Source organism: Bos indicus, chromosome 10 (genome assembly GCF_029378745.1).
Source record: "Bos indicus isolate NIAB-ARS_2022 breed Sahiwal x Tharparkar chromosome 10, NIAB-ARS_B.indTharparkar_mat_pri_1.0, whole genome shotgun sequence".
Classification (NCBI taxonomy): Eukaryota; Metazoa; Chordata; class Mammalia; order Artiodactyla; family Bovidae; genus Bos; species Bos indicus.
In genome coordinates this window covers 26,466,537-26,493,966 of record NC_091769.1, presented here as the reverse complement: position 1 = coordinate 26,493,966, position 27,430 = coordinate 26,466,537, and the positions used below count along the sequence as shown (strand labels likewise).

The 27,430-nt window shown below is 41.2% G+C and overlaps 1 long non-coding RNA gene across 2 annotated transcripts; it reads right to left on the bottom strand.

Annotated features, from left to right (window-relative positions):
- Positions 1-301: 301 nt before the first annotated feature.
- On the bottom strand, positions 302-27,172 carry LOC139185224 (uncharacterized). 2 transcript variants are annotated; one of them, XR_011568782.1, is made up of 3 exons: positions 26,204-27,172; positions 1,929-16,873; positions 302-615 (listed from the first exon to the last, which is right to left on the bottom strand). It is a non-coding gene; the product is annotated as an uncharacterized lncRNA (long non-coding RNA). The 2 variants fall into 2 exon arrangements; XR_011568781.1 differs by having other exon boundaries at positions 2,726-16,873; positions 26,204-27,167.
- Positions 27,173-27,430: the final 258 nt, after the last annotated feature.

Here is a 27,430-nt window from a genome sequence, read left to right as displayed (position 1 = left end):
GAGAAAATATATCACAAAAAATTGGTAAATAAAATACCAAAATATCCAGATTATCCAGGGAAATTTTATTTGCAGCATATACTAGAAGGATGAGAAATAAAATATTGCCATCACGTAAGTAAACAAAAGATGTTGTAGTCAGTGATTGCAGTCACAGCCAATGATGAGCTTTTTTTTTTTGTATATATATATATATATTTATTTATTTATATATAAATATATATATTTATATTATATTATATATAAATATAAATATATATTTATATATTTATTATATAAATATATATATTTATTTATTTCCTTTTGGCTGTGCTGGGTCCTCATTGCTGCATGATTTCTCTAGTTGCGGTGAGGGGGGCTTCTCTCTAGTTGTGGTGTGCAGGCTTCTCATTGCGGTGGCTTCTCTTGTTGCGGAGCACAGGCTCTAGGGCGCACAGGCTTCAGCAGTTGCATCACATGGGCTCAGTAGCTGCAGCGCCTGGGCTTTAGAGAGCAGGCTCAACAGCTGTGGCTCAGGGGCTCCACAGCTTGTGGGATCTTTCTGGATCAGGGTCTCAGATTCTTTACCACTGAGGCACCTGGGAAGCTTCACATTAAGTTTTAAATGCAATTTCACTTTGATCCAGAAAAAAAAAAAAAAAAGAACATATTAAAGTTGAAGTATAACACAAAGAAAAATGCACAAAACATAGATGTACATCTTAGTGACAACAACAAATCAAATGCTCATGTAAGCCACGAAGTTTACTTATAGGACTCTACCCTCTGAAAATATCCCCAAAAGCAAAAAGAGTGTTTACACAAGGATATTCATACCTGAATATTTTATTATTGTTTATGTTTTTAAACATTTCTATTTTCTTAAAAGTTAATTTTAAATATATTTCTATCTAGCCATGGTTCTGCTCTGAACAGTTAAGGGAAAGACAGACCTGTAGATAGAGAGGAAGCAGTACTCTTTCCCCTGAAGCTGGGGCAATGTTGGAAGCAGCGTTACAGGTGTGAAGACAGGCCTGTGACATCCCCAGACACAACAGTCAGCACACGTGACCCCTCCAGAGAGCACAGAGAGAAGGATCTGAAAGAACTCTGAGAATGTATGAAGTCAGCACCATCAGGGGCTTCAGAAGCCACCCACTGAACAAACATTGCATGTTCGTGCTCAGTGCTTTAGTCGTGTCCACCTCTTTGCGACACTGTGGACTGTGGCCTGCCAGGCTCCTCTGCCCATGGGATTCTCCAGGCAAGAATACTGGAGTGGGTTGCCATGCCCTCCTCCAGGGGATCTTCCTGACCCAGGAATCGAACCCAGGTCTCCTGCATTACAGGGATATTCTTTACGGACTGAGTTATGAAGGAAGCCCCACAGCTTCCCCCATAGCTTCCAAAGGAACACTAAATCTCTGTTTTTCCAGTAGTCACATATGGATGTAAGAGCTGGACCATAAAGAAGGCTCAGCACTGAAGAACTGATGCTTTTGAACTGTAGTGTTGGAGAAGACTCTTGAGAGTCCCTTGGACTGCAAGGAGATTAAATATTCATTCCTAAAGGAAATCAGCCCTGAATATTCACTGGAAGGACTGATGCTGCAGGTGAAGCTCCAGTACTTTGGCCACCTGATGCGAAGAACTGACTCATTGGAAAAGACCCTCATGCTGGGAAAGATTTAAGGCAGGAGAAGAAGGGGATGACAGAGGAAGAGATGGTTGGATGGCACCACCAACTCAATGAATGGACACAAGTTTGAGGAAGCTCTGGGAGATGGTGAAGGACAGGGAAGCCTGGCGTGCTACAGTCCATGGGGTCACAGAGTCGGACACCACTGAGGGATGAACAACAGCAACAATATTCCTATTTGGGGACATAAGCATCTGAAATCTTTAAAAAAATTTTTTAGTGTGTAAGTGTAACCTTATTTTGTACTTACAGGCTTGAAGTATATTGAAGTAAGTATACTGAAGCTTAGATAGGCTGCTTCATGGTTTTTGTAAGTACCCATTCCTACTTAAGGAGAACAGCTTGATCTTGGAGAGGCAGCAGTGGGCAGTGGTGTGAAGCGAGATCTTGATTCCCTGCTTAGGAGTTGAACCTGAGTAGCTTGGATAAAAACCAGTAATCCCTGCCAGCAGACTAGCAAGGGTTAGAAGCAGAAGCTGTTTTTCACTGGATTTTTGCCCCCAGCGAAAAATACATTTCTTACGGAAGCAAAAACTGTAAATGCAGGTACAGAGTTTATTATTAAAGACAGCACAACAACAAGTGGGAGAACATACAGAGACACAGTTTGTTAAGATAGAAGCAAGGCAGAGATGAACATTCGGAGAGAAAGGGTGTGGACGCGCCACCCCGCCCCGCTAGTGAAGAGGAGTGCAGTAAAGAAATGGGTCAAGTCATTTCTTTAGGATAGTTCTTTGGGGTCTTTGCTTACCTTTAGCCAATTATCTAGTTTCTTTTTCCACACCTGATCTACCCTAGGGCCCTCCTGACATGCACACAGAACTTTTTGTTCAAGACGGATTCCAGCCCAGAGGCCTATGGGGTCAGGTACTAGCATCACATATTATGTGGTGGTGTCCCCTTTTGACCCCCAAGGAGTCCTTCTGCATGTGTGAAATATCTCCCTTGCCCAGAGAGTGAGAAATATATGAACTTCTAATCCTTTACCCAAACAAGGTTTGGTCCCTCCCTGTTCCTGCCACAACTGTTATCTTAAGGTTTCCATACCTGCAGAGACAGAGCCTGGCTTTTTACCCTGTTTCAGTTGTTACCTCCATTTCGGAGAGCAAACAGGAGACTGATTGTACATATCTAACCGGAGCAAATGCAAACAGGAGGCTAGTTATAAGTGTCTGGTCTGAAGCCAGTCTTTTTCTTGCCCCTCAAAATGTAAACAGGAGGTCAGCTGTAACTGCCTAGCCTGGGCCCCATCTATATCCTACCTCAAGTTGAGCTCTAAGTGTTTTGAATAATGAGTGAAAATAAGGTGTGCATAGAATACACACAGAATGTTCTGTATTTTTTTTTTTAACCTGTCAACTCTGTCCTTTGATCATGTGCCAGCTGTGCCCCAGGGCTTTCTCAAGATCTCCCAGTAAGAACTGGAGTCATTATTCTCCTTTCCTGGTCCTCAGTAAAAACAGAAAGCCCGGAGCAGCACCCTAGGGTGTGCTAATGGTATCAGGTTATTGAGGAACAGAAGCTAGAAGGGTTGATCTGTTTCGCTGCCCTCAAAGCAGTTTTTCCAGAGCACCTATTAAGTTTATTTTGGTTTTACATCTGAGAACTTAATTGGTTCGGTCAGTCAGTTCACTTGCTCAGTCATGTTCAACTCTTTGTGACCCATGGACTACAGCATGCCGGGCTTCCCTGTCCATCACCAACTCCCGAAGTTTGCTCAAACTCATGTCTATCGAGTTGGTGATGCCATCCAACCATCTCATCCTTTCTTGTCCCCTTCTCTTCCTGTGTTCAATCTTTCCCAGCATCAGGGTCTTTTCCAATGAGTCAATTCTTCACATCAGGTGGCCAAAGTATTGGAGTTTCAGCTTCAGCATCAGTCCTTCCAATGAATATTCAGGACTGATTTCCTTTAGGATGAACTGGTTGGATCTTCTTACAGTCTAAGGGACTCTCAAGAGTCTTCTCCAACACCACAGTTCAAAAGCATCAATTCTTCAGCACTCAGCTTTCTTTATAGTTCAACTCTCACATCCGTACATGACTACTTGGTTTTTCCAAAACCATAGCTTTGACCTAGGTGGACCCTTGTTGGTAAAGCAATGTCTCTGCTTTTTAATATGCTGTTTAGGTTGGTCATAGCTTTTCTTCCAAGGAGTAAGTGTCTTTTAATTTCATGGCGGCAGTCACCATCTGCAGTGATTTTGGAGCCCAGAAAAATAAAGTCTGTCACTATTTCCATTGTTTCCCCATCTATTTGCCATGAAGTGATGGGACCAGATGGATCTTAGTTTTCTGAATGTTGAGTTTTAAGCCAACTTTTTCACTCTCCTCTTTCATTTTCATCAAGAGGCTCTTGAGTTCTTCTTCACTTTCTGCCACAAGAGAGGTGTCATCTGCATATCTGAGGTTATTGATATTTCTCCCGGCAATCTTGATTCCAGCTTGTGCTTCATCCAGGCTGGCATTTCTCATGAGGTACTCTGCATAATAAATTAAATAAGCAGGGTGACAATATACAGCCTTGACATACTCCTTTTCCTATTTGGAACCAGTCTGTTGTTCTATGTCCAGTTCTAACTGTTGCTTCTTGACCTGCATACAGATTTCTCAGGAGGCAGGTCAGGTGGTCTGGTATTCCCATCTCTTTTAGAAGTTTCCACATAGATAATCCCTGGGAAGAGTCAGAGAAAGACTTATACAAAAGGTTCAAAACAACCATCAGAATGGAGGCACTGGAGGAATGATTTGGAGCTCAAGAGAAAGGGGATGTTCCCAACCTATAGGGATCGAACCTGTGTCCCCTGCATTGCAGGTGTATATCTCAAGTGTGTGGATATCTGCTTTCTTCTAGGAACAGAAATCATAACACGCATAGAAATAGATGATCACACTTGTCAGAAGCAGATAAAGAACCCCTTCAACATGGAGGAGTAGAAGGGTGTGCGCTCATCTTCTGTGAGAACTCCAAAATTATAACTTGCTGCTGAACAACCATCAATAGGAGAATGTTGGATCCCACCAAAAAAAGATACCCTACATCCAAGGGCAAAGGAGAAACCCCAGCAAGATGGTAGGAGGGGTGAAATCGCGTTTAAAATCAAAACCCATACCCGCCAGTGCTCGGGGGGCTCAAACAAAACCTTGTGTGCACCAGGAGACTCCACAGAGTCTGAGCCAGACCTGCCTTTGAATGTTTGAGTGTCTCCTGCAGATTACAGGTCAGCAGTGGCCTGCCGCAGGGGCAAGGGCTCTAGCTGCAGCCGTCCTGAGTGTGACATAAGCCCTCTCGGAGGAGGTCACCATTAACCCCAGCATAGGGCCGCCAAACAGACAACCCACAAAACCGCAGAACAATCATACCAAATAAATTCTCAGACTGTTAACATAGTTCCAAGACCCACAACAGATTTCCCAACCTGTGGATCTGGCAAAGGGACTGAGAACTCCCAGGGAATTTAACTTTGGAAGGCAGTGGGATTTGATTATAGAATTTACACAGGACTGGGGAAACAGACTTTTGGAGGGCACAAACAAAACCTTGGGTGCACCAGAACCCGGGAGAAAGAGGCAGTGACTCCACAAGAGACTGACCCAGACTTGCCTGTGAGTGTCCAGGAGTCTCTGGCAGAAGCGCGGGTTGGCGGTGGCCTGCTACAGGGTTGGGGCACTGAGTGTGGTACTGCATGGGACCTTTTGAAGGAGGTTGCCATTATCTTCATTAAATTGGTTAATACATTAAAAAATGAAAATACATAGTTATTCCATAGGCTTTTAAATTTAACTTGAATTTTTTTTGTCATTTCATGTGCTTGAATGCTCAGTTGCTCAGTCATGTCCTACTCCTTGTGACCCTAAGGACTGTAGAAATTCAGTCCATAGTTGACTGTATTTTGAGTATCCCACAAAGCTTCCTTGTAACCTGTGGTTATAAATTATGAGATGGATATAAAGGATGAAGTGCACTGGGAATCTCAGTCTGGGTCATGGCTGGGGCTTAAGAGAGCTAAAAGTTTGCCAAAGAGCCTAACTTCTGCCTGTAATAGTCTTAAAATTAAGATGAGTCATGTGAGGCTAATGAAATGCAAATAGTTTCTGTGGTCCTCCAAGCTCATAAACAGGTCAGTAATGCACCCAAAATTGTAATTCCCAACGTAAGAACTGTATCTACTGATCCTTCCGTTTGAATTTTCTTTTGTTGCTTTTCCATGCCAGAGCCTTTGAAGTGAAGGTCAGGGAGTGAAAAGTAGTTAGAAGATGAGCTTCTCTATTTCTCTACCATAGTGTCTACTCTGCACCTCTGTTATATATTTATATGTAATTCTTAAAACTCGCATGAGGCCTAGGCTTGGTCTACCTCTATCTCCTTAGGCCTCATCAGTTTGAGGTTATGGATGGAATCATTTAATAGTAACCACCTGTGTATCACATGATTTTTATCCCCACTCTGTGCAATGAAAAGGGAAAAAGAAAAGTGAGTTTTTCTTTCCCTTTCCTGAGAACAAAAAAGATAGAACAGTGAACAGGTCCTAGTTTTTACTTTAGTAATCTATAATTTGCCATACATTGGGTGATTGATGTTCATAGCCATCATCATGTGTGTGTACTCGGTCGTGTCTGACTCCTTGTGACTCCATGGATGGTACAGCCTCTCAGGCTCCTCTGTCCATGGGATTTCCCAGGCAAGAATACAAGAGTAGATTGCCGTTTCCTTTTTCAGGGGATCTTCCTGACCCAGGGATTGAACCTGCATCTCCTGTGTCTCCTGCATTGGCAGGCAGATTCTTTACCACTGAGCCACCTGGGACCCCAGTTTTTACTTTAACTGTTCCTAATCTGTAGTCTGTTACTGAATTCACTTTTCTGCCCCCTAACTCTGCATGAGCTATGTTTCACACCTATTATCCTTTGGTTCTATGCTAATTACATCTTGCATCTGGTGCTCACCTTTACAGCACTCTCTTTGCAGACCACCCCTTGTAGTTTTTCTCCTTTTACATTACAGAAAGAAAGTTGGAATACAACACACAAAAGACAATGGGCCAAAACTGGGCAACCAGACTGCCAGAGGCTATCTGACACCAACATATGACTGTACTTGAAATATTGCGAGAGGGAGAAAACAAGATCCTGACACCTTTGTTCCTAATCACCGACCCTAACTACAAGCCTTCATCTTATATAAGCCCCTAGATTCCTTATGGAAGTGGGGGAGGGCACAGTTCTTGAGCCATGAGCCTACTGTGTTCCCCTGCTCTGACAGCTGAGGACTAAAGCCACCTTTCTGTTTATTCCAGACTGCCTCTGTATTTTTTTATTCAGCTTTAGTGAGCAGAGAAAGCCAAAATTTTGACCAGCAACACCGTCCCAATTCCTGAATGTACTAAGTAGAATTGGTTAGGCAGTGAAAGAAACTTCATACATCAGTGGCTAAAACAGGATAGGTGTTTATTTCTTATATTTCTTTTCCTTTGCAACCCCATGGACTATAAACCACCAAGCTCCTCTGTCTATGAGATTCTCCAGGCAAGAACACTGAGTGGGTTGCCATGCCCTTCTCTGGGGATCTTTCCAACTCAGGGATTGAACCCAGGTCTCCTGCATTGCAGGCAGATTCTTTACCATCTGAGCCACCAGAGAAGCTCTTCTAAAGTCCAGGGATAGTCAATTCAGCTCTTATGGTGCTCCCTGGTATTAGCTATGAAGGTTCTTTCTAATTTTTTGCTCTGCCAAATCCAGCGTATGTCAGGGTTCAGGATGGCTTCTCTGGCTTCACCCATCATTTCCATATTCCAGCCATTAGAAAAAAGAAAACGGAAAATAGGGGCTTTCTTCTTCATTTTATCAACTAAAAAAGTAGTCAGCACCTACAACTAGAGAGTTGTTTTACTCAGAGGGAATTTTTAGGACATCAAGTCCAGGAAGCAGCATCACAGGTAGCCCTGAGAAACTGCTCTGAGGAGGCAGGGGAAGGAGTCAGGATATATAGAAGCTTGCAACAAAAGGGGGCAGATAGTCTGAACATCAAAGATTATTGTTAATTAAGGAAAACCAGATAACTCAAGTTAAGGAATTTAGCTCTCATCTATGTATGGGAAGATGCGAGAGTCTGGGATTGTTGAAGTCATTCCTTTCATATGCATCTCAGCTATCTGGAGGCAGCATCCTTTTTTAACTCTAGGGAGTGGCTGATGGCTGCCACCGGCCAGCATTTTTCTTCTTGGGGACCCTCTGGGCTCAGAAATTCACACTTGGAGGCCAGAAATAGCTGATGGCAGGAGATATTCCATTTCACACCTTTAAGGCTGGGTCCCCAAAGTTTCACTCATTTCTCTTATTTTCTATAGAAGTCTCATTGTCTAGAAATCATTCACATGGCCAGTTTTACTTGCGGGCTTACCTGGTGGCTCGGATGGTAAACAATCTGCTTGCAATGCAAGAAACCTGGTTTTGATCCCTGGGTCAGGTAGATACCCTGAAGAAGGGAATGGCCACCCACTCCAGTATTCTTGCCTGGAGAATCCCACGGATGGAGTAGCCTGACGGGCTACAGTACATGGACACGACTGAGCGACTAACACACACACACACACACACACAATTTTACTTGCAAGTAAAACAGGAAATATCTTTTATTTTGGGTGGCTATGTGCTCAGGTAAAATTTGAGGTTCCTTTTACAACTCCCAGGGGAAGAAAGGCATTACAGATATTGAGGGACAATATCGTGTCTACCCTACTATGTACCCTCCAGATGCTCTTAAAAATCTCTCCCATGTCATACAGAAACCATTTGGTGTCATTTTGGGGGCTCTGAAGAGCTCCTTTATGTCTCAGCACAGAGAATAATTCAGTGAGAGCAATAGGAAGTGATTTGTTAGAACAGAACACTTGTGAGGCTTACAAGTGGTAAGCAAGAAATGCCACGCCCTGAAAACTTACTAGGCTACAGTTTTATAATCAAAGGAAAAGTGGAAGCGAAGGAGACGAACTTCTTTTTCTTTCTGGAGTAGACGTCACGCTTCCATCATCAGCTCCTCCTCCAGGTTGAGCAGGGGAGTTTTCTTGTCCCTACATGGTCAAGCTAGGTCCACAAACTATTGTTTTCTATGTGCTCAGAGAGCATGTCCTATGGATCAGTAACTTCCTGAGTTCTCATGCCACCTTTGTTTTATTGTTTGGGGGCAGGTCTTGTGCTTCTGTCGCATGGTTTTGTTGCTAAGCAAGACTGCTTGGTTTTGTGATTAAGCAAACCTGCTTTCTTGAGTAATCATTAACTTACAGGGGTCTCCCATATTTTCCCTACTTATAATCTCCTCGTTGAATTAACTATTTAATCACTTACTTCATTCGTTCACTCTGTCCCTATCAATAACTGTCACATCTAGGATTCTCCAAAGGAGGTGTCAAGATGCTCCCAGACCAGTAGGTCACACGTACCAGGTGATGTCTTTTTCTTCCAACTTTAGTCTTTTTGATAGTATCTTTTACCCATGAAGACATTTGTGGGAGCTGGATCAGTGTCATGGCTTCCCATGTCTCCATGACATTTAGCTTCTATATCAAGATGTGCTTTCTTCCAACAGTGCCAAAACTGTTTGGATGGAGGTCCTAAAAGTGTGTGGTTTTACTTTTTAAAAAGTAAAATAAACTTTGATGTATGCTGACTATAAATTCATTGAGAATTCTTTCATACTATGCAAATTCAACTTTAATTCAAATCCTCTAGTTCTTCTTTTCAACCAGATTGCAATCTCTGAGCCAGGTCTGTGAAGTTTTGGAGCCACCAGGAATGAGGTGCTAACTTTCCTGTATTCTTCTGAAATTCAGAGAGTTAGAATGATGTAAAATTTCATGGGGGAGAAAATAAAGATCATTTTGAAACTACAGTGTGCCTAAGTGTACTGAGATTAGCAGCTATCAGGAGGACCCCATTTTCTAATCTATCTTGGGAAGATTAGGAACTCATAACACCATAGGAGAAAATAGAAACAACTGTGAAATTATCATGGAAAGTAGTTCGTAGAGGCTGGAAGATGTGGATGTTCAGAACTGGGTCAAACCCTTCTACGTCCTATTGTTAAATTTCTGAAATATGTGTCCTGTTCCCCCTTCCTCACAGAATTGAAAGAGAAAGACCTAACTTTAGGGGATCAAGGCCCTACAATCACTTTGAAGTGAAGCCATTTAGGGTTGGCTGAAAGAGCTGTAGTCATCGGGTCAAAAATCCTATGTGTGTAGATAAAATCAATGAAGGAGGCACAATGTGTCACTTGTCAAATTAACAGAGATTGATACAAACAAAAAACAAAACCAGTTTTGAAGGCATTCTTGAAAAAAGAGGCTTATATACTATCGATAACATATAAATCAATGTAATTATTTCTGTAGAACAATCAGCAATATGTGTCTGATGTTTTGACATTTACTCTGAGATGTTCACTGCTATTCTAGCTTCAGGAAGTATACAGGGAGTGGAGGCATTAACTGGGACCATTGGTAGTCACTTAAAGGTTCTTGCCTAGTACAGTGTAGGCAGTGCACGGGAAGAGGGGATCCTAACTCTTCTTTCCATTGATCACCAAGGGTGGGAAGATACCACCAGGAAAGCTGCCAAAGGCTCAGAGATACAGAATTATGAGGGCTGATCTGAATGTAGTCCTGTCACTGGCAAAACGGGCATCTCCTCAGTTTTTGCCCTTCTCAAAGGAAAAGAATTCAGTCTAGAGGTATACAGCAGTTTTAAGTAGCAAAAGTTTTATTAAGCAGAGGGAAAAGCACACTCTGAAGAAAGGATGAGAGCAGATTGTTTGGAAACCAGAAGCACGCTTGCAATAGGGTAGGGTTGAGTTTTTTAGAGTGGTGGTTCCTCCTTGTGTCCTGCATTGTCAAATTTTTTGACAGCTTTAGGTTATATAATTTTCTCCTCCTGTGCAGGTCCTCACCCATAAGCACTCAAGCGAAACCCAAGGGGGTTGGATGGGGGGCAAAAACCACAATGCTAATTTACTACAGATATGACATAATGAATCTCAGATTACCTTGAATCATCTTTTAAGTCTTGGTCCACTTGCACCAACTTGTGCTGGTGGTTTTATCTTGCTTAGTCCTGATGTGGCTGGAAATCTTGCTGTGGTCCTTGACCACAACAGGGAGGATCTCTAGGTATGTTCCAAGCACCAGTGTCCAGGTGGGAGAGAGAAAGACAAACTGTCCAGGATGGGGTGGGACCTACTCATCTGACTGGCTACCTAACAGTCCTAGAGTGCCAAGAGAGGCTAGATTCATACCAGGAGTTTTGCTTTAACCCATTACACCATGGTGAGACAGAGGATATATCTTCCTTTAAAAAAAAAAAAAAAGATCCCTTCCTTTTTCTTTTTTAATATACATGTATTTTTAAATGTTTATTTATTTTTGGCTGCGCTGTGTCTTCGTTGCTACCTGCGGGCTCTCTCTAGTTGTAGCAAGCAAACTGTTCTAGTTGCTGTGTGCAGATGTCTCACTGCATTAGCTTCTCTTGATGTGTAGTACAGACTCTAGGGCACTGGGCGGCTCATGGGCTCTAGAGCGGCAGCTTGGTAGTTGTGGCATGTGGGCTTAGTTGCTCCGTAGCATGTAGGATCTTAGTTCCCGATGGAAAAAGTGAAAGTGTTAGTTGCTCAGTCGTCTCCGACTTTTTGTGACCCTATGAATTGTAGCCTGTCAGGCTCCTCTGCCCATGGAATTCTCCAGGCAAGAATACTGGAGTGGGTTGCCATTTCCTTCTCCAGGGGATCTTCCCCACTTAGGGATCAAACCTTGTTCTCCTGCATTTCAGGCAGATTCTTTACCGTCTGAGTCACCAGGGAAGCCCAGTTCAGTTCAGTTCAGTTACTCAGTCGTGTCCGACTCTGCAACCCCATGGACTATAGCATGCCAGGCTTCCCTGTCTATCAACAACTCCCAGAGCTTGCTCAAACTCATGTCCATTGAGTCGGTGATGCCATCCATCCATCTCGTCCTCTGTTGTCTCCTTCTCTTGCCTTCAATCTTTCCCAGCATCAGGATCTTTCCCAATGAGTCAGTTCTTTGCATCATGTGGTCAAAGTATTGGAGTTTCAGCTTCAGCATCAGTCCATCCAATGAACATTCAGGACTGATTTCCTTCAGGATTGACTGTTTGATCTCCTTGCAGTCCAAGGGACTCTCAAGAGTCTTCTCCAACACCACAGTTCAAAGGCATCAATTCTTCAGTGCTCAGCTTTCTTTATAGTCCAGTTCTCACATCCATACATGACTACTGGAAAAACCATAGCTTTGACTAGACAGACCTTTGTTGGCAAAGTAGTGTCTCTGCTTTTTAATATACTGTCTAGGTTGGTCATAGCTTTTCTTCCAAGGAGTAACCATCTTTTAATTTCATGGCTGCAGTCACCATCTGCAGTGATTTTGGAGCCCAAGAAAATAAAATCTGTCACTGTTTCCATTATTTCCCCATCTATTGGCGGTGAAGTGATGGGACCGGATGCTGTGATCTTTGTTTTCTGACTCCAGCCAGAGATCGAATCTTTGTGCCCTGCATTGGCAGGCAGATTTTTAACCACTGGACCACCAGGGAAGTCCTTGCCTTGTCTTTTATATTAAATTTTTCCCATTATTTTTATTGTGGTAAAATATACATAATAAAACTCAACATTTTAAGAGTCTGTAACTATACAGTTTGGTGGCATTGAGGACATTCACATTATTGTATAACTGTCACCACTATCCATTTCTCAAATCTTTTTGATCATCCCATACTGAAGCTCTGTACTGATTAAGCAATAACTTCACATCTTCCCTTTTCCCCAAGTCCCTGGTAACTATTGTTCCTCTTTCAGTCTTTGTTCTTTTTGCTTTTCAGTTTTAAATGCTTCTACTGAGGTATGCTCAAGCTCAGAGATTCTTTCTTCGGCCATGTCCAGTCAGGATCTCAGTTTCCCAACCAGGGATTGAGTTTGGTACACAGCAGTGAAAACATGAAATCGTAACCACTTGACTACCAGAAAACTTCCAGGAATGTCTTTATTACCCAGAAGAGGAGCACAGACATAAAGTAAATGATTGAAAGACTTGCTTACACACAGAGACTGAACTGCATGCTCATATACACGACTACAAAGAAAACCTTACCTAAAACAAATCACATAATAATAATTCCTAATAGCAAAAGACACCACAAATTTTTCAAAAACCAGCAACTTCTTATAAAAATAAATTTAAAAATATGTGCAATGTGAAAATGCTTTTCAAACTCAGGTGCAAGAAAAGTGTGAAATTTTTCTTTTTCCTAAATTCAAGTGTCTGCATCAAAATTCCAGCTCTCAAGGGTGCAGCAAAAAACTTCCCTCAGTTCTTATTTTAGGTGTCTTCCAGCTCTTTTACATAATTAGAAAACTCAAATTATCAGAATTTGTCCTAGTAAAACAGGAAGTTCAGTTTCTTTCTGTGTGTGTGTTGCCCTGATTGGCATCATCACAGTTTCTAACCCTGTTATAATTGATCTGAATATTGAAAATAGTGTTGCTTGATTCTCACATTTCAAGCAGCTAATAAATTAAAAATTTCACTTCCTGGTATGTACACAGAAAAACTGACACCAAGAACTAGAACAGATATTTGCACATCTATGTTCAAAGCAGCACTATTCACAAATGGTGGACGTGTTCACCAGTGAATGGAAGAATAAACAGTATGTGGTATGTACCTTTCAGTTCAGTCGCTCAGTCGTGTCCGACTCTTTGCGACCCCATGAATCGCAGCACGCCAGGCCTCCCTGTCCATCACCAACTCCCGGAGTTCACCCAGACTCACGTCCATCGAGTCAGTGATGCCATCCAGCCATCTCATCCTCTGTCGTCCCCTTCTCCTCTTGCCCCCAATCCCTCCCAGCATCAGAGTCTTGTCCAATGAGTCAACTCTTCGCATGAGGTGGTCAAAGTACTGGAGTTTCAGCTTTAGCATCATTCCTTCCAAAGAAACCCCAGGGCTGATCTCCTTCAGAATGGACTGGTTGGATCTCCTTTAATGGCATATTATTCAGCCTTCAAAAGCAAGGAAATTCTAACATATGCTACGGTATGGGTGAAACTTGAAGACATTACTCTAAGGGAAATAAGCCAGCACAAAAGGATAAATAATTTTTACCATAGTTAAGTAAAATGAATGTGCATTATCTCAAGGGACACCTACATAAAGAATAAATTGCAGTGGGAATTTAGAAATTGATAATGCTCACCTTATTAGTTTGGTTTTATTAAAGAGAGAGTACTAATGGGCAGAGGACAATAATCTTTTGCAATCTTAATATGCATAAAGCTAGAAATTACTGTTTTGACTTATTTTAGGGAAGTCACTGGGTAGTGACTTGATTTCTTATGCAATATTAGGTAAGAGGAACAATTTGTATAAATAATCATTGTTCTAGTTCCATGGCTCTAATTATAGAATATGTATGGATATGATCATTTATCTGGAGAAAAAGGGATATGAATACATTATGATGATTCCAGGCCTTAATTACTATACTAAACCATACTCTCATAAATATATTTATTGTATGTTGTAGAACTCCAATATACTCGAGATGAACATGGCCCAGATGAGATGGTCCAGAGCACATACCCATGCTAGTCTATGTGGAGAACTTCTTCAGCTGATGTCTAGATGGTTGGCTTTTAGAGGCAGTCATGGTGATTCTCAAAAGTTTGATGGAAACCTCATTCACTCAGATATTACAATAAAAAGCCAGGAGTTTCCATGTGAAGAATGGTATCTAAAGGCTTGATTTTCTTAGTCACTGAATGGGTTCTGTCAGCCCTGGGCCCAGGGCCTTATTGATAAGTGAGGACCTAGCTCTGAGTCTGAAGACAAGGAAGGGGATGGAAGACACGCATGGATTGGATTGAAATGCAGTGTGCAATAGTGACAGGCACTCCCGCTCCCATTCCCCTCTTCAATCCTCCTTATCCCATTTTCAGTAAGTTACGGGGAATAATCATCAAACAACAAGGAATTTTACAAAGAGAGATAGAAATTGTTACCAAAACTGGACAGATAGAATTCTTCTCTCACACTGGATCTCCAGACTTTTGGAAGTGGAATTTTCTCAGATGAAGCTACAGCTACAGGAAGGTGAGGAAAAGAAATGGTGAATGAAAGTGACGATGCCAGAAAGTTTGGAATTGTTTTGTGAACAGTGATAACTAAGCTAAAAAAAAAAAATGTGGGAGGGATAAATTGGAAAATTGGGATTGATATATACGCATTACCATAAAAAATAGATAACTAATAAGGCCCTACTGTATAACACAGGGAACTCTACTCAATACTCTGTAATGACCTTTATGGGGAAAGAATCTTAAAAGAAGTGGATATTATGTATAAGTATACAAGATTCATTTTTCTGTACACCTGAATCTAACATAACATTGTAAATCAACTATAATCCAATAACTAACTTAAAAAAAAAAAAAAAAGAAAGAAAAGAAAAAAAGCCAAAAATGTGGAAATCCATAGAAGTAGCATTGGACAATTGAAAAGTACTTTGAGGAGTTTGCTATTCTGAATATTTAGATGTTGATGCTAAGATAGGCAAGTGAAAGTCACTCAGTCGTGTCCAACTCTTTGTGACCACATGGACTATACAGTCCGTGGAATTCTCCAGGCCAGAATACTGGAGTGGGTAGCCATCCCCTTCTCCAGGGGATCTTCCCAAACCAGGGATTGAACCCAGGTCTCCCACATTGCAGGCAGATTCTTTACCAGCTTAACCACCAGGGGATGCTAAGATGGCTCCTGTTATGTCCATATCTTCAAGATCCCATGAGTATGGTGTTGCATGGAAAGAAGAAAACAACTGGAAGTTCTATAAATACAGCACTAGGAAGATGAAGTTCGTAATGTCTCAGGGCAGTCCCAATGCTTCTTCTTTTTTAAAAAATAATAATTTACTTATTTATTTGGCTTCACTAGGTTTTAGTTGCAGCTCGCAGGATCTTCGATCTCTGTGGCATGCTGAATTTTTCGTTGGGGCATTTTTATGTTTATATTTGCAGCATGTAAACTCTTAGTTTTGGCATTTAGGAGCTCATTCCATAAGGAGGAATGGAACCCTAGCCCCCTGTACTGGGAGCCTGGAGTCGTAGGCTCTGGACCACCATGGAAGTCCTTCCAACTCTTTTGATTCAAATTGTGTCACAAGGAAGATCAGTCCAAACCCAGAAACCCCACATAAACACACCAGAGACACCTAGCTACAGTGCTGCGCTTTATTACTTCTAGTGAACCAGACATTCCATGAATACAACTGTGGAGCGCACCTCGGCAACCGTTTCCTAACGGCTGCTGCTGGTCATCCTTTCCCTTCAGGCTTTCACCCTCACAACACATTCAAAACGTGCTGAACTGTAGGACTTGTTTGAAATCACATCTCAGAGCACTATATCTCAGCCCTGCCCACCTTTCTTTTGTCTGATGTAAGGAGGAAAAGGGCAGGTGGTGGATGATTAAAGCAAATGAGATCAAAATTTCCATTCTCAAATTTGCTTGTAAGGATCAGTAAGGATAAGCTTCTATCTTCTAGCTCTAACATCTTTCAGAATATACTTTAAGAACGGTAGGGGGAAGGTACTTTCCTGGTGGATGTCAACATACCAACCACAGATTCAGGGATAATTTCTCTGATATCATTTTGCCATCGACAAGTGATAAAGACCCATCCCTTCTCATAAGAAGAAGAGTATTCACAATCTGGCATCTTGATCCCACTTGTTAAAACACAATGCACTGCTTTTATGTTTTTCTGGCTCGAGTAACAAGTCCCAACTTCTTCGCCACAGGACATAAACGTGTTATGACAGATCTTTTCAATGTCCTCGTACGATGCTTGAAGAAAGAAATGTTCCTTAACACAATAAAGCCTACGGTGAATATTTTTTATCTTCATTTCATCACTACAGTATGTTGGATCATGTAATGGTCTTTTACGATCAATAATGACATGGGCTTTGAATAATTCCTTGGTAGGTGCTCTGGTAGGACTTGTACCATCTAAATGCTCTTCAAATTCTTTATCTGTTAGAGAACCATCAATTATCAGCTCGAATTGCAGTGGCTTCAGGAGCAGGAAGAGCAGAAACAGGGGCAGCATGTTGATCAGAGTCCCCATATTCCCCTGAAAGGAATACAAGAGAGAAGGAGTTATGTTCACTGTGAGGCTGTGCCTTCTGTTCCTGTGCATGGCCCATTCTACCACCTACTGCTGTTCTGAGCTCTAAGACTTTGGACAGTTTTAAAACTGACATCTCAGTCTATTTCAATACCAGGAAAATACTTACTCCAAAGTGACCTTAGAGGACCTATACTTAGTCTAGAAGACTGTGGGTAAGAGGGAAAAGTGAAGGAAGAAGGAGAGAAAAGGAGAAAGGGATGGAGAGAGACCACGGTGAAGAGAAACAGAGAGAGAAGGTAACAAAGAAGAATTGAGGAAGAGACCAAGAGAGAGATGAAGGCCAGGAGAGTAGGGTAAATGCAGACAAGAGGTCAAGAGGGCAGTGGGGCAAGAGGCAGAGAGGAGGCTCATGTGCTCTCTCCTTCTGAAGTAAAGAAGTTCTCTGAAGTTCTCTTCCTGGAGTTTAGAACTTGCCCTGGAAAGAGCTGCACATGACCACCCCACCACTTCCCCTCACTAACATCCTGCTTTTCTGAGGACCATTCTTCATCTTCTGACTTTCTCCTCTTGCTCATTTCTAAACACCAGTGCCCTTCACAAGGGATGAAGCAAGCTCCATCATGTCATGTGAGCACGAAATATGTGTGGATTGGTGTAAATACCATTACCATCACCTCATTGCCTGGAAATGTGGGCCCATGTTACAGTCTCCTCTGCCTCCTCTCCCCACTGAGAAGAACTCTTCCACTCAGGTGCATTACTGACCTTGTGAGTCTTTTTCCAATCTTTTCTTTAAAGTAGACTTCATGTTTCCTTCTCAGGTTTTTCTGTCTCTAAATTCTTCCCATCCTGTGTGCCTATCTGCCATCATGGTACCCTCATCATCAGAGACTTCACAGTCACAACTTTCCTTCCTATGTGTGCGTCTCCATGTCTATTCACCCCACTGGAGGAGCACTAATATTTACCCAATATTTGTCATATACATGAGGAAGTATATTTGTCACACAAATATGGGAAACTGGGTAGATGCCTCATATTTTTCAAGAATTCTACGGCTTTAAAATGAAATGGAAATATTAGTTTGGCACCTACTTCTGAGACATGTCATTATAATGTTTTCTGCTAATTATGTTAAGGATTTTAAGAAAAGCATTCCTTAAGGGAGCCTGGGCAGTAGTGACCTGTGGCCCAGAAAACAGACCCAAGTGCTAAACATCAGGATGCAGTTTACTATAGTGGAAAGTGTCATCATTCATAGAGGACTCCTGGGTCTATTGATCATTTTTTATTTCTATTTCAAATCTGACTGTTAAGCATTAACTCTCCTAAGAGGCTTTCTTCCCAGGGAAAGGCAAGTACTTTCGGTACACTAGGGGCCAGCTTCTTGACCTATCTTTGCCCATGGCCTCCTTGCCTCATTGAGTCCTTTTGTAACAGGAGGGAAAGGGGCAGGGCACAACTTTTGAAAGAATGACATAGCCCAAGGACACAACATAAACCAATTAGAATCAAATGGGACCAAGATGGCAGACAAGACTAGACCTTGATCTTCAATCAACAAGTGAAATGACACACCCAGAGGTGCCAGGACAGTTTCAAAGCACTGTCAAAAGACCAAGGAGTGGGCTGGTGGCCAGAATCCTGGAAATCTCCACCCCTTCCCCAAAACAGTTGGAATAATCCTCCTACTCATTAGCATATGAAATTACCCAGCCTATAAAAACTAATCATGCCACATTTCACAGCCTCACTTGCCCTCTGTGATGGCCCACATTCTGTCTGTGGAGTATGCTTCTCTCTGAATCGTGATAGTGCATAAATCCATTTCTTACCTATCACTTTGTCTCTCACTGAATTCTTTCTGGGATGAGACATCAAGAATCTGAACTTCTTTAGGCCCTGAAACCAGGTACCGTGGTTTTTGGCTAGGTTTGAGTCCCAGCCACGTGGGTTCAAGCCCCAAACTGGGTTTTGGCTGGGTTTGAGTCCCAGAACATGAGTTCAAGTCCCAGTCTGAGGTAAACGGTTTCATTTGTATCATCAATACTTCAGAGAGTGGATGTGTTAAGGACTGGGCTGGAGAGATCCTGATACTGAGAATATTCACCTCCCCTAAGAGTGTCAGAGCTTGGAGTAGGAAAACAGAAAAGCAAGGTTGAACAGCTGAGATAAGTATATTTTTGAGGTTGCCATTAAGTAAAAATAAAAATCATAAATAACAATGGCTAAGATCACGGGCAATTATGTGCCAAGCACTAAGTTAAGCACTCTACATCCTCCTCCTCCTGGTCATCATCAGCCAAGCAAGCTTATGATAAAGACATTCTTTTTAATATTGTTTTTGTTTTGATTGTATTTAGGATCTCTTTGTGAAGTGTTGTTGTCTGAAATCTTACTTTAGGTCTGGCAGAATCTTTTGTTTGTTTTTTGTTTTGCTTTTTAATTTTTATTTTTTTAACACCAAAAACATTTTGTATTGGGGTATAGCCAATTAACAATGCAGTGATAGTTTCAGGTAAAAAGCAAATGAACTTAGCCATATATACACAGAGGGCTTCCCTCATAGCTCAGTCGGTAAAATTTGCTCAGAATTTGCCTGCAAAGCAGGAGACTCAGGTTTGATTCTTGGGTTGGGAAGATCCCCTGGAGAAGGAAATGGCAACCCACTCCAGTATTCTTGCCTGGAGAATCCCATAGGCAGAGGAGCCTGGCAGGCCCCAGTCCATGGGGTTGCAAGAGTCGGAAACAACTTAGCAACTAAACCAACACCACCACCACCGTTCTTCCCCAAACACCCCTCCCATCCAGGCTGGCACATAACATTGAACAGAGTTCCACGTGCTATACAACAGGTCTTTATTGGTTACCCATTTAAAATATAGCAGTGTGTACATGTAGGTCTGGCAGAATCTTGGTTCAAGCCCTTGTGACAAGTCAGCCTGATTTCCACATTTCTGTTCTTCAGTGCTGTTCTACGGCTTCTTTCCGTCTAGTTTCCTTACCTGATGCTAGAGTGTACCTCCTTCCCTAGGCTGTCTTTGTAATCCTATAAGAGACTGCCAGAAACAGACAGACCACCAAAGTGACAAGTACTAAAATAATTTCTGAGCCACTAGAGAGCTGTCTATGGAGTCACACAGAGTCAGACACGACTGAAGTGACTTAGCAGCAGAGAGCTGTTAAGAAAAAAAACAGATCCACTTTCCACAAAGCCTGGCTGTGCTGCTGCAGGACAGTTTAATGTTTTGTTTTGTTTTTTTAACTCCACTGTTCTCTTGCTAGAAGAGAAGTCCTTCACTGGGACAACCTGAGTGATTTTCTCATATTGATAACCCAGAAACCCTGACCAAGGTGGAGATGGATATTAATATTTGACTCCAGGGTGGATCCAGTTTGTAGACATGTGAATAGACAAGTGGTGCTACAATCAGGTCGATTTGGGGACACACATCACAAAGTGGAGAGAAGAGGAAATCTGAAGATGGGAAATCAGAGAATGGGCCAAGAAACAACTGATCCTAAGTGTTGATGTGGGAGAGGGCGCTCTGTGTGTGAGCACGTTCAGAAGCCGTTCCTCACACCCCTGCTTTCCCTCTCTCATCAGCCTCCTTAAGATGTCCCTTCAGCACAGTGATCCCATTGGGACAAAACAGGGACTTCTGCACACATTCCCAGAAAGGAGACCCTGGAGTCTCTGTGCCATCTTGGGCTGGAGAGAGCAGGACAGGGTGAGCATGGGCAGCAGAGTTGAGGCTCCTCTAGCACCAGGGCCAGGATAGCACTTCATTTTGTATATCCTCTAAGCTCTTTATCCTTTGTTTATGAATTCATGCTGTGGTTTCAGGCTTCTTAAAATCTTTGCTCACCCCCACGTATATGCATTTTCACTCACTCTACCTTATTTCTTTATGGATTTTTAAAAATTTAAACCTTTCATCCATCTGGAATTTATTTTGAAGTATAATGGGAGGTGGGTTTTTTTTCACATGGTTTCTATGTAATCTCAGCACCAATTCTTCAGGGAATAATGTTTATTGTCTCATCTCTAAAAGTTACCTATGTGTTTAATAATTCTTTTTTTCTGAATATATTGTATTTTGAGACTATGTTTGCTATTCATGTGCCAACTATAACTTATTATCTTACTATCATTATCAACTTTTACTTATTATCATTAATAAAGAATGTTAATATGTAATGAAGCAATCCACATTCATTCCTCTTCTTATTCAAAAACTTAGTACAGGGACACAGCAGAAAGTAAATTAGTGGCAGATTAGGGCTGAAGGTAGGAATAGAGATTAACTATCAATGGTCAGAGAAAGACACAGACAGACAGACAAGGATGAAGACAAAGATAGAGACAGAGAGCACAGAATAGACAGTGTGACGTACACTCATGTAATGTTTCTTAAGTTTTCTTCTGGTAACCTCACACTGCAAAATCACTTTACTTCCTGTGTAATATATACTCAATGGTTTTTCATCCTACCTGATTAATCAGGATCTCTGTGAATGGACCCAGAAATTTGCACTTTAAACAAATTCATGAGGTGATACTCAACCCACTAAAGTTTGAGAATCGATTTCTTACTCTACATAAAAGTGTACTTATTATGAAGAAAACATCCTCCTAAAGTGGCAAAAGTGTTAGGCTTTTTCAGTAAATGTTTCTGGATAGAGATTGAGATGAATTCCTTTCACCTTTTGGCTGATGTGAATTATGCTGCTTTGAACATGGGTGTACAAACAGCTGGTTAGGTCTCACTTTTCCTCTTTGCTTTTAAACTTGCTTGGGAGTGTTAAAGAAGCTTAGGTTTATAGACTGGGAAGGGCCTGAGAGAGGCTGTCTATCTAGAGTGTCTCCTCCTAAAATGTGGATACTGAGTCCCAGATCAGGACTCTTTATCCAAAATATTTTTAAAAATTGAAATGAGTCAAAATTTCCTTAGGTACATAAATATATATCTCCTAGGGATTATTCAGTGGTGTTTTCAATGTAAATCACTTTAAGAAGAAAAACAGGATTTGTAAATAGAATTTAATATGAGGCATTAATAGACAGTCATCATATAATAATTATATAGCCCCAAACACAGAAGAGAAAAACTAAATTTGCATCTTTCAAACTGGTAATTATTATACTTTCAACCTCATTGCTGGTGACAGGGTGATAAGGGGGGAAAATCCTATATTCTGGTGACAGTGAAAACTTTGACAAGTGTAATAAAATTTTTTTTAATCTGTTACTTTCCCCCCATTTTAATAGCTAGAATTCTAAGTATCATAATTTAGATAGCAATGTGGACAGCAAGTTTTATTGCATAGGAACAAAAAGTTCAACTTTGAAAACATAAATGTCAGTGAATTTAGGGAAAGTTTATATTACCTTGGATATGTTCATGGACATGACAAAAATGCCACTACAATCATAACTATAAGAGCTAATATTTGAGATAATCAGTGTTCAATATTCATTGAATCATATATTCTTAGAATGGATTACTTACCAGAATATACAAATATTTTAATCAATAAAATTTTACTGATGCAGAATATTCATAATATAGCACTGGGAATGTCTGGTTACAAGTGGCAGGAGTGTGGCTGTTCAAGATGGTGGAGTAGGACATGCGCTCATCTCCTCCTGTGAGAGCACCAAAATTGCAACTAGCTGTTGGACAGTCATTGACAGGAGGATGCTGGAACACCAAAAAAAGATACCCCAGGTCCAAAGACGAAGAAGAAGCTGCAGCCAGATGGTAGGAGGGGTGCAATATGATAAAATCAAATCCCATAACAGCCAGGTGACTGATCCACAAACTGGGAAACAATAATACCAAAGTTCTGTTGTGAAGGTTCTGAGCCCCATGTCGGGCTTCCCAGTTTGGGGATCCGACAAAGAGACTGGGGATCTGACAAAGAGACTGGGGATCCCCAGGGAATCTGGCCTTCAAGGTCAGCAGGATTTGATTACATGACTTCCACAGAACTGGGGGAAACAGAGATGCCAGTCTTGGAGGGCACAAAATAAATCTTAGGAGCACCAAGACCCAGAGGAAAGGAGCAGTAACTCCACAGGAGGGTAGAACCAAAACTACCTGCTGATGTTGGAGGGCCTCCTGGGGAGGTGTGGGATGACAGGGGCTCAACACGGGGACAGGGGCCCTGGCAGCAGCAGGCCAGGAAGGTCCCCCTTGGTATAAACCCTTTTGGAGGTCGCCATTAACCCTACCACAGAGCCTCAGGCCAAACAACTACCAGGGAGGGAGTGATACCCCACCCATTAGTAGATAATTGGATAAAGCTTTACTGAGCAAGGCCCTGCCCACAAGAGCAAGACCCAGTTTTTCCCATTACCAGTCCCTCCCATCAGGAAGCTTATACAGGCTGCTTAGCCTCCTCCATCAGAGGGCAGACAGAAGAAGCAAAAAGCACAGTCCCACAGCAACTAAAATGAAAACCACATTACAGAAAATTAACCATGATGAAAAGAAGAAAGTTATGTCCCAGATATAACTGGGACACAGTTGGGAAAACAGTGGAAAAGATTCAAGAAATGTTTATCAAAGACTTACAAGAACTAAAGAACAAGCAAATAAAGATGAATAATACACTAGAAGGAATCAATAGCAGAATAGCTGAGGCAGAAGAACAGATAAATGACCTGGAGGACAGAATGGTGGAAATCACTGCCACAGAACAGAATATAGAAAAAAAGAATGAAAAGAAACGAGATAACCTAAGAGACCTCTGGGACATTAAACACACCAAACGTTCACATTATAGGGGTCCCAGAAGGAGACAAGAGAAAAGACCTGAGAAAATATTCGAAGAGATAATAGCTAAAAACTTCCTTAACATGGGAAAGGAACTAGTCAACCAAGTCCAGGAAGCATAGAGAATCCCAGGCAGGATAAACCCAAGGAGGAACACACTGAGATGCGTAGTAATCAAACTGACAAAAATTAAAAACAAAGATAAAATATTAAAAGCAACAAGGGGAAAACAAAAAACAGCATACAAGGAAACTCCTATTAGCTGATTTCTCAACAGAAACTCTACCAGCCAGAAGGGAATGGCAGGATATATTTTAAATGATGAAAGGGAAGAACGTGCAACCAAGAATACTACTGAGTAAGACTCTTGCTCAGATTTGCTGGAGAAATCAAAAGCTTTCCAGACAAGCAAAAGTTAAGAGAATCCAGCACCACCAAACCAGCTTTACAACAAATGCTAAAGGAACTTCTCTAGGCAGGATACACAGAGAAGGAAAAAACCTACACAAGATAAACCCAAAACAATTAAGAAAACTGTAATAGGATCATGCTAAGTTGCTTCAGTCGTGTCTGACTCTGTGCGACCCCATAGACGGCAGCCCACCAGGCTCCGCCGTCCCTGGGATATCAATAATTACCCTAAATGTAAATGGATTAAATGCAACAACCAAAAGACATAGACCAGATGGGAGGATGAAAATATGTGCATGTACGCACTTCCACTTAGCACATCATTCTGTTTGACCCCCCAAATTGTATGTAATTATTTTATATTGTTAGGTTAATTACGTTCCCATCATAGCTTGCAATTGTTATTACTTTTTATTTTTGTCTGGATATAGATCGTGAAAACTGATAAACATTTTTTCCTATTGTGATTATGTAACTACTACTCAATACCATTGTATCATAATTGATCAACAGAAAAATAATAGAACTCTGTATCACCAAAACTACAATTTAACAGAAAAACCTGTAATCACTTTTTAAAATCCAGATGCATATCAGAATTATCTTGAAGTTTTTTGAAAAATACAAATGCCCAGGTGTTACTTTTTTTTCTCCAGAGCTCCAGATAAGTGTCTAATGAGCAGTCATGTTTAAAGACAACTGGACTATATGATGATCTTTTACTTTTATCTAATTTATTTCACTTTTTCTATTTCATATTCAGTGCTCCCATTTCATTTAGTTGATGTTTTATAATTTCTCCAACTTTTTAAAAAATTAATTTATTTTAATTGGAGGCTAATTACTTTACAACATTGTGGTGATTTTTGCCATACATTCACATGAATCAGCCAGGGGTGTTCATGCGTCCCCCATCCTGAACCCCTCTCCCACCTCCCTCCCCATCCCATCCTTCTGGGTCATCCCAGTGCACCAGCCCTGAGCACCCTGTCTCATGCATCGAACCTGGACTAGTGATCTATTTCACATATGGCAATATACATGTTTCAATGCTATTCTCTCAAATCATCCTACCCTCGCTTTCTCCTACGGAGTCCAAAAGTCTATTCTTTACATCTGTGTCTCTTTTGCTGTCTCGTATATAAGGTCATCATTACCATCTTTCTAAATTCCATATATATGCATTAAAATACTATATTGGTGTTTTTATTTCTGACTTACTTCATTCTGTATAATATGCTCCAGTTTCATCCACCTCATTAGAGCTGATTCAAATGCATTCTTTTTATAGCTGAGTAATATTCCATTCTGTATATGTACCACAGCTTTCTTATCCATTCATCTGCTGATGGACATCTAGGTTGCTTCAATGTCCTGACTATTGTAAACAGTGCTGTGATGAACATTGGGGTACACATGTCTCTTTCTTTCTTTTTTTTTTTTTTTGTAATTTATTTATTTCAATTGGAGGTTAATTACTTTACAATATTGTAGTGATTTTTGCCATATATTGATATGAATCCGCCATGGGTGTACATGTGTCCCCATCCTGAACCCTCCCTCCCACCTCCCTCCCCATCCCATCCCTCTGGGTCGTCCCAGTGCACCAGCCCTGAGCACCCTGTCTCATGCATCGAACCTGGACTGGCAATCTGTTTCACATATGATAATATACATGTTTCAGTGCTATTCTCTCAAATCATAACTCTTTTTTTAAATGTTCTTTCTCAAGCCTTTATGAAGACTAGTAGAAAAGCTTTTGTATACATATATATAAATAATACGTACAATATATACTTTAGAAAACTTATAAATTTTTGCCTAACTAAAAATTTTATGACATTTTGATTCCACTTGTTTGACTTACTATGAACACAAGGCCAGATTTCTAATTTAAAAAATAGATATGCAATGACCAACAAGGTTTACTGTATAGCACAGGGAACTATAGTCAATATCTTGGAATAACTTACAGTAGAAAATAATTTTAAAAATAATATATGTGTATATGTATAACTGAGTCGTCTTGCTGTGCACCTGAAACATTTTAAGTCAACTATGCTTCAATAAAATATATATATTAAGAGAGGAAAAAAAAAAACCAGTGACAGGAGTGCCAGGAGGACCTGTACTGACTCACAGAAACAGATGTCTGAGACACACAGTAGGATGAAGAAATCCAATCCTTCACGCTTTGTTTTCTCTCTCATTCCACTCTGCTTTCTATGCTAGCTCCATGCACAGGCAGGGCCTCTCCACAGACTAGCAGAGACAGTTATCCAACATAACAAATATCTTTTCTGATTGGCCTCATTTCTGTCACGTGCATAAATCCATGAACGTGAACGCCCTGATTGGTCCACCTGAAGCTCAGGTCCGCCTCTAAGAAGAAAAGGCAAAACCCCAAGTTAAAACCCGAGTAGAATCGCAGTTGCTGACAGAAAGGCTGTTCCCCTACAAGGCAAACAAAGCAATGGACACCAAATACAAAAGTAGCAAATGTCCATTTGAAAAAAGCAGGGAAAAAATCAAAACACAGAAGATATCTGCAACGCGGTCCCAAATAATGTTTGAAATAAAGATTACATGGTGAGGGAGGGGAAGCCCTAAACATAACCTTATTCAACTGCTCTTTCTGAAGGGTTAATTTCTTATAGTGATCTTGAAAGCTGTCAATTTCTCAAAATTAAAATAATTCTGAGGAAGCGTCATTGAGGAAATGTATCTTTAAAAGCTGGTTTGAGCATGTTATCCAATATTAAGTGCCAATTTCTCAGAATGCCACATTCTCGTATCAGCGAACTCCTACCCTTTATCAGCATCGGGTAATGTCAACTCCTCAGTTTGGATAGTTAAACACAAGAGAGAGTCTAAACACTTAGTCCTTACAATTAGACTTACCTTTGTGAGTAAACCCCAGAGTATTTCTCTATTAAATTTGGAAGAAAAATCTCACCTTAAGCAACTTTAAATTTATACTTTTTACTATCACATAGAGGCAATAATTGGAGAAGGCAATGGCACCCCACTCCGGTACTCTTGCCTGGAAAATCCATGGACAGAGGAGCCTGGTAGGCTGCAGTCCTTGGGTTGCTAAAAGTCGGACTTGACTGAGCGACTTCACTTTCACTTTTCACATTCATGCTTTGGAGAAGGAAATGGCAACCCACTCCAGTATTCTTGCCTGGAGAACCCCAGGGACGCGGGAGCCTGGTGGGCTGCCGTCTATGGGGTCGCACAGAGTCGGACACGACTGAAGCGACTTAGCAGCAGCAGCAGAGGCAATAACTATGCTTCAGACCTTCAGATCTATGACCAAACTGAGAATGGGGTCAGTATGAGAAAACCTGGAGAACAGTGTGATCCT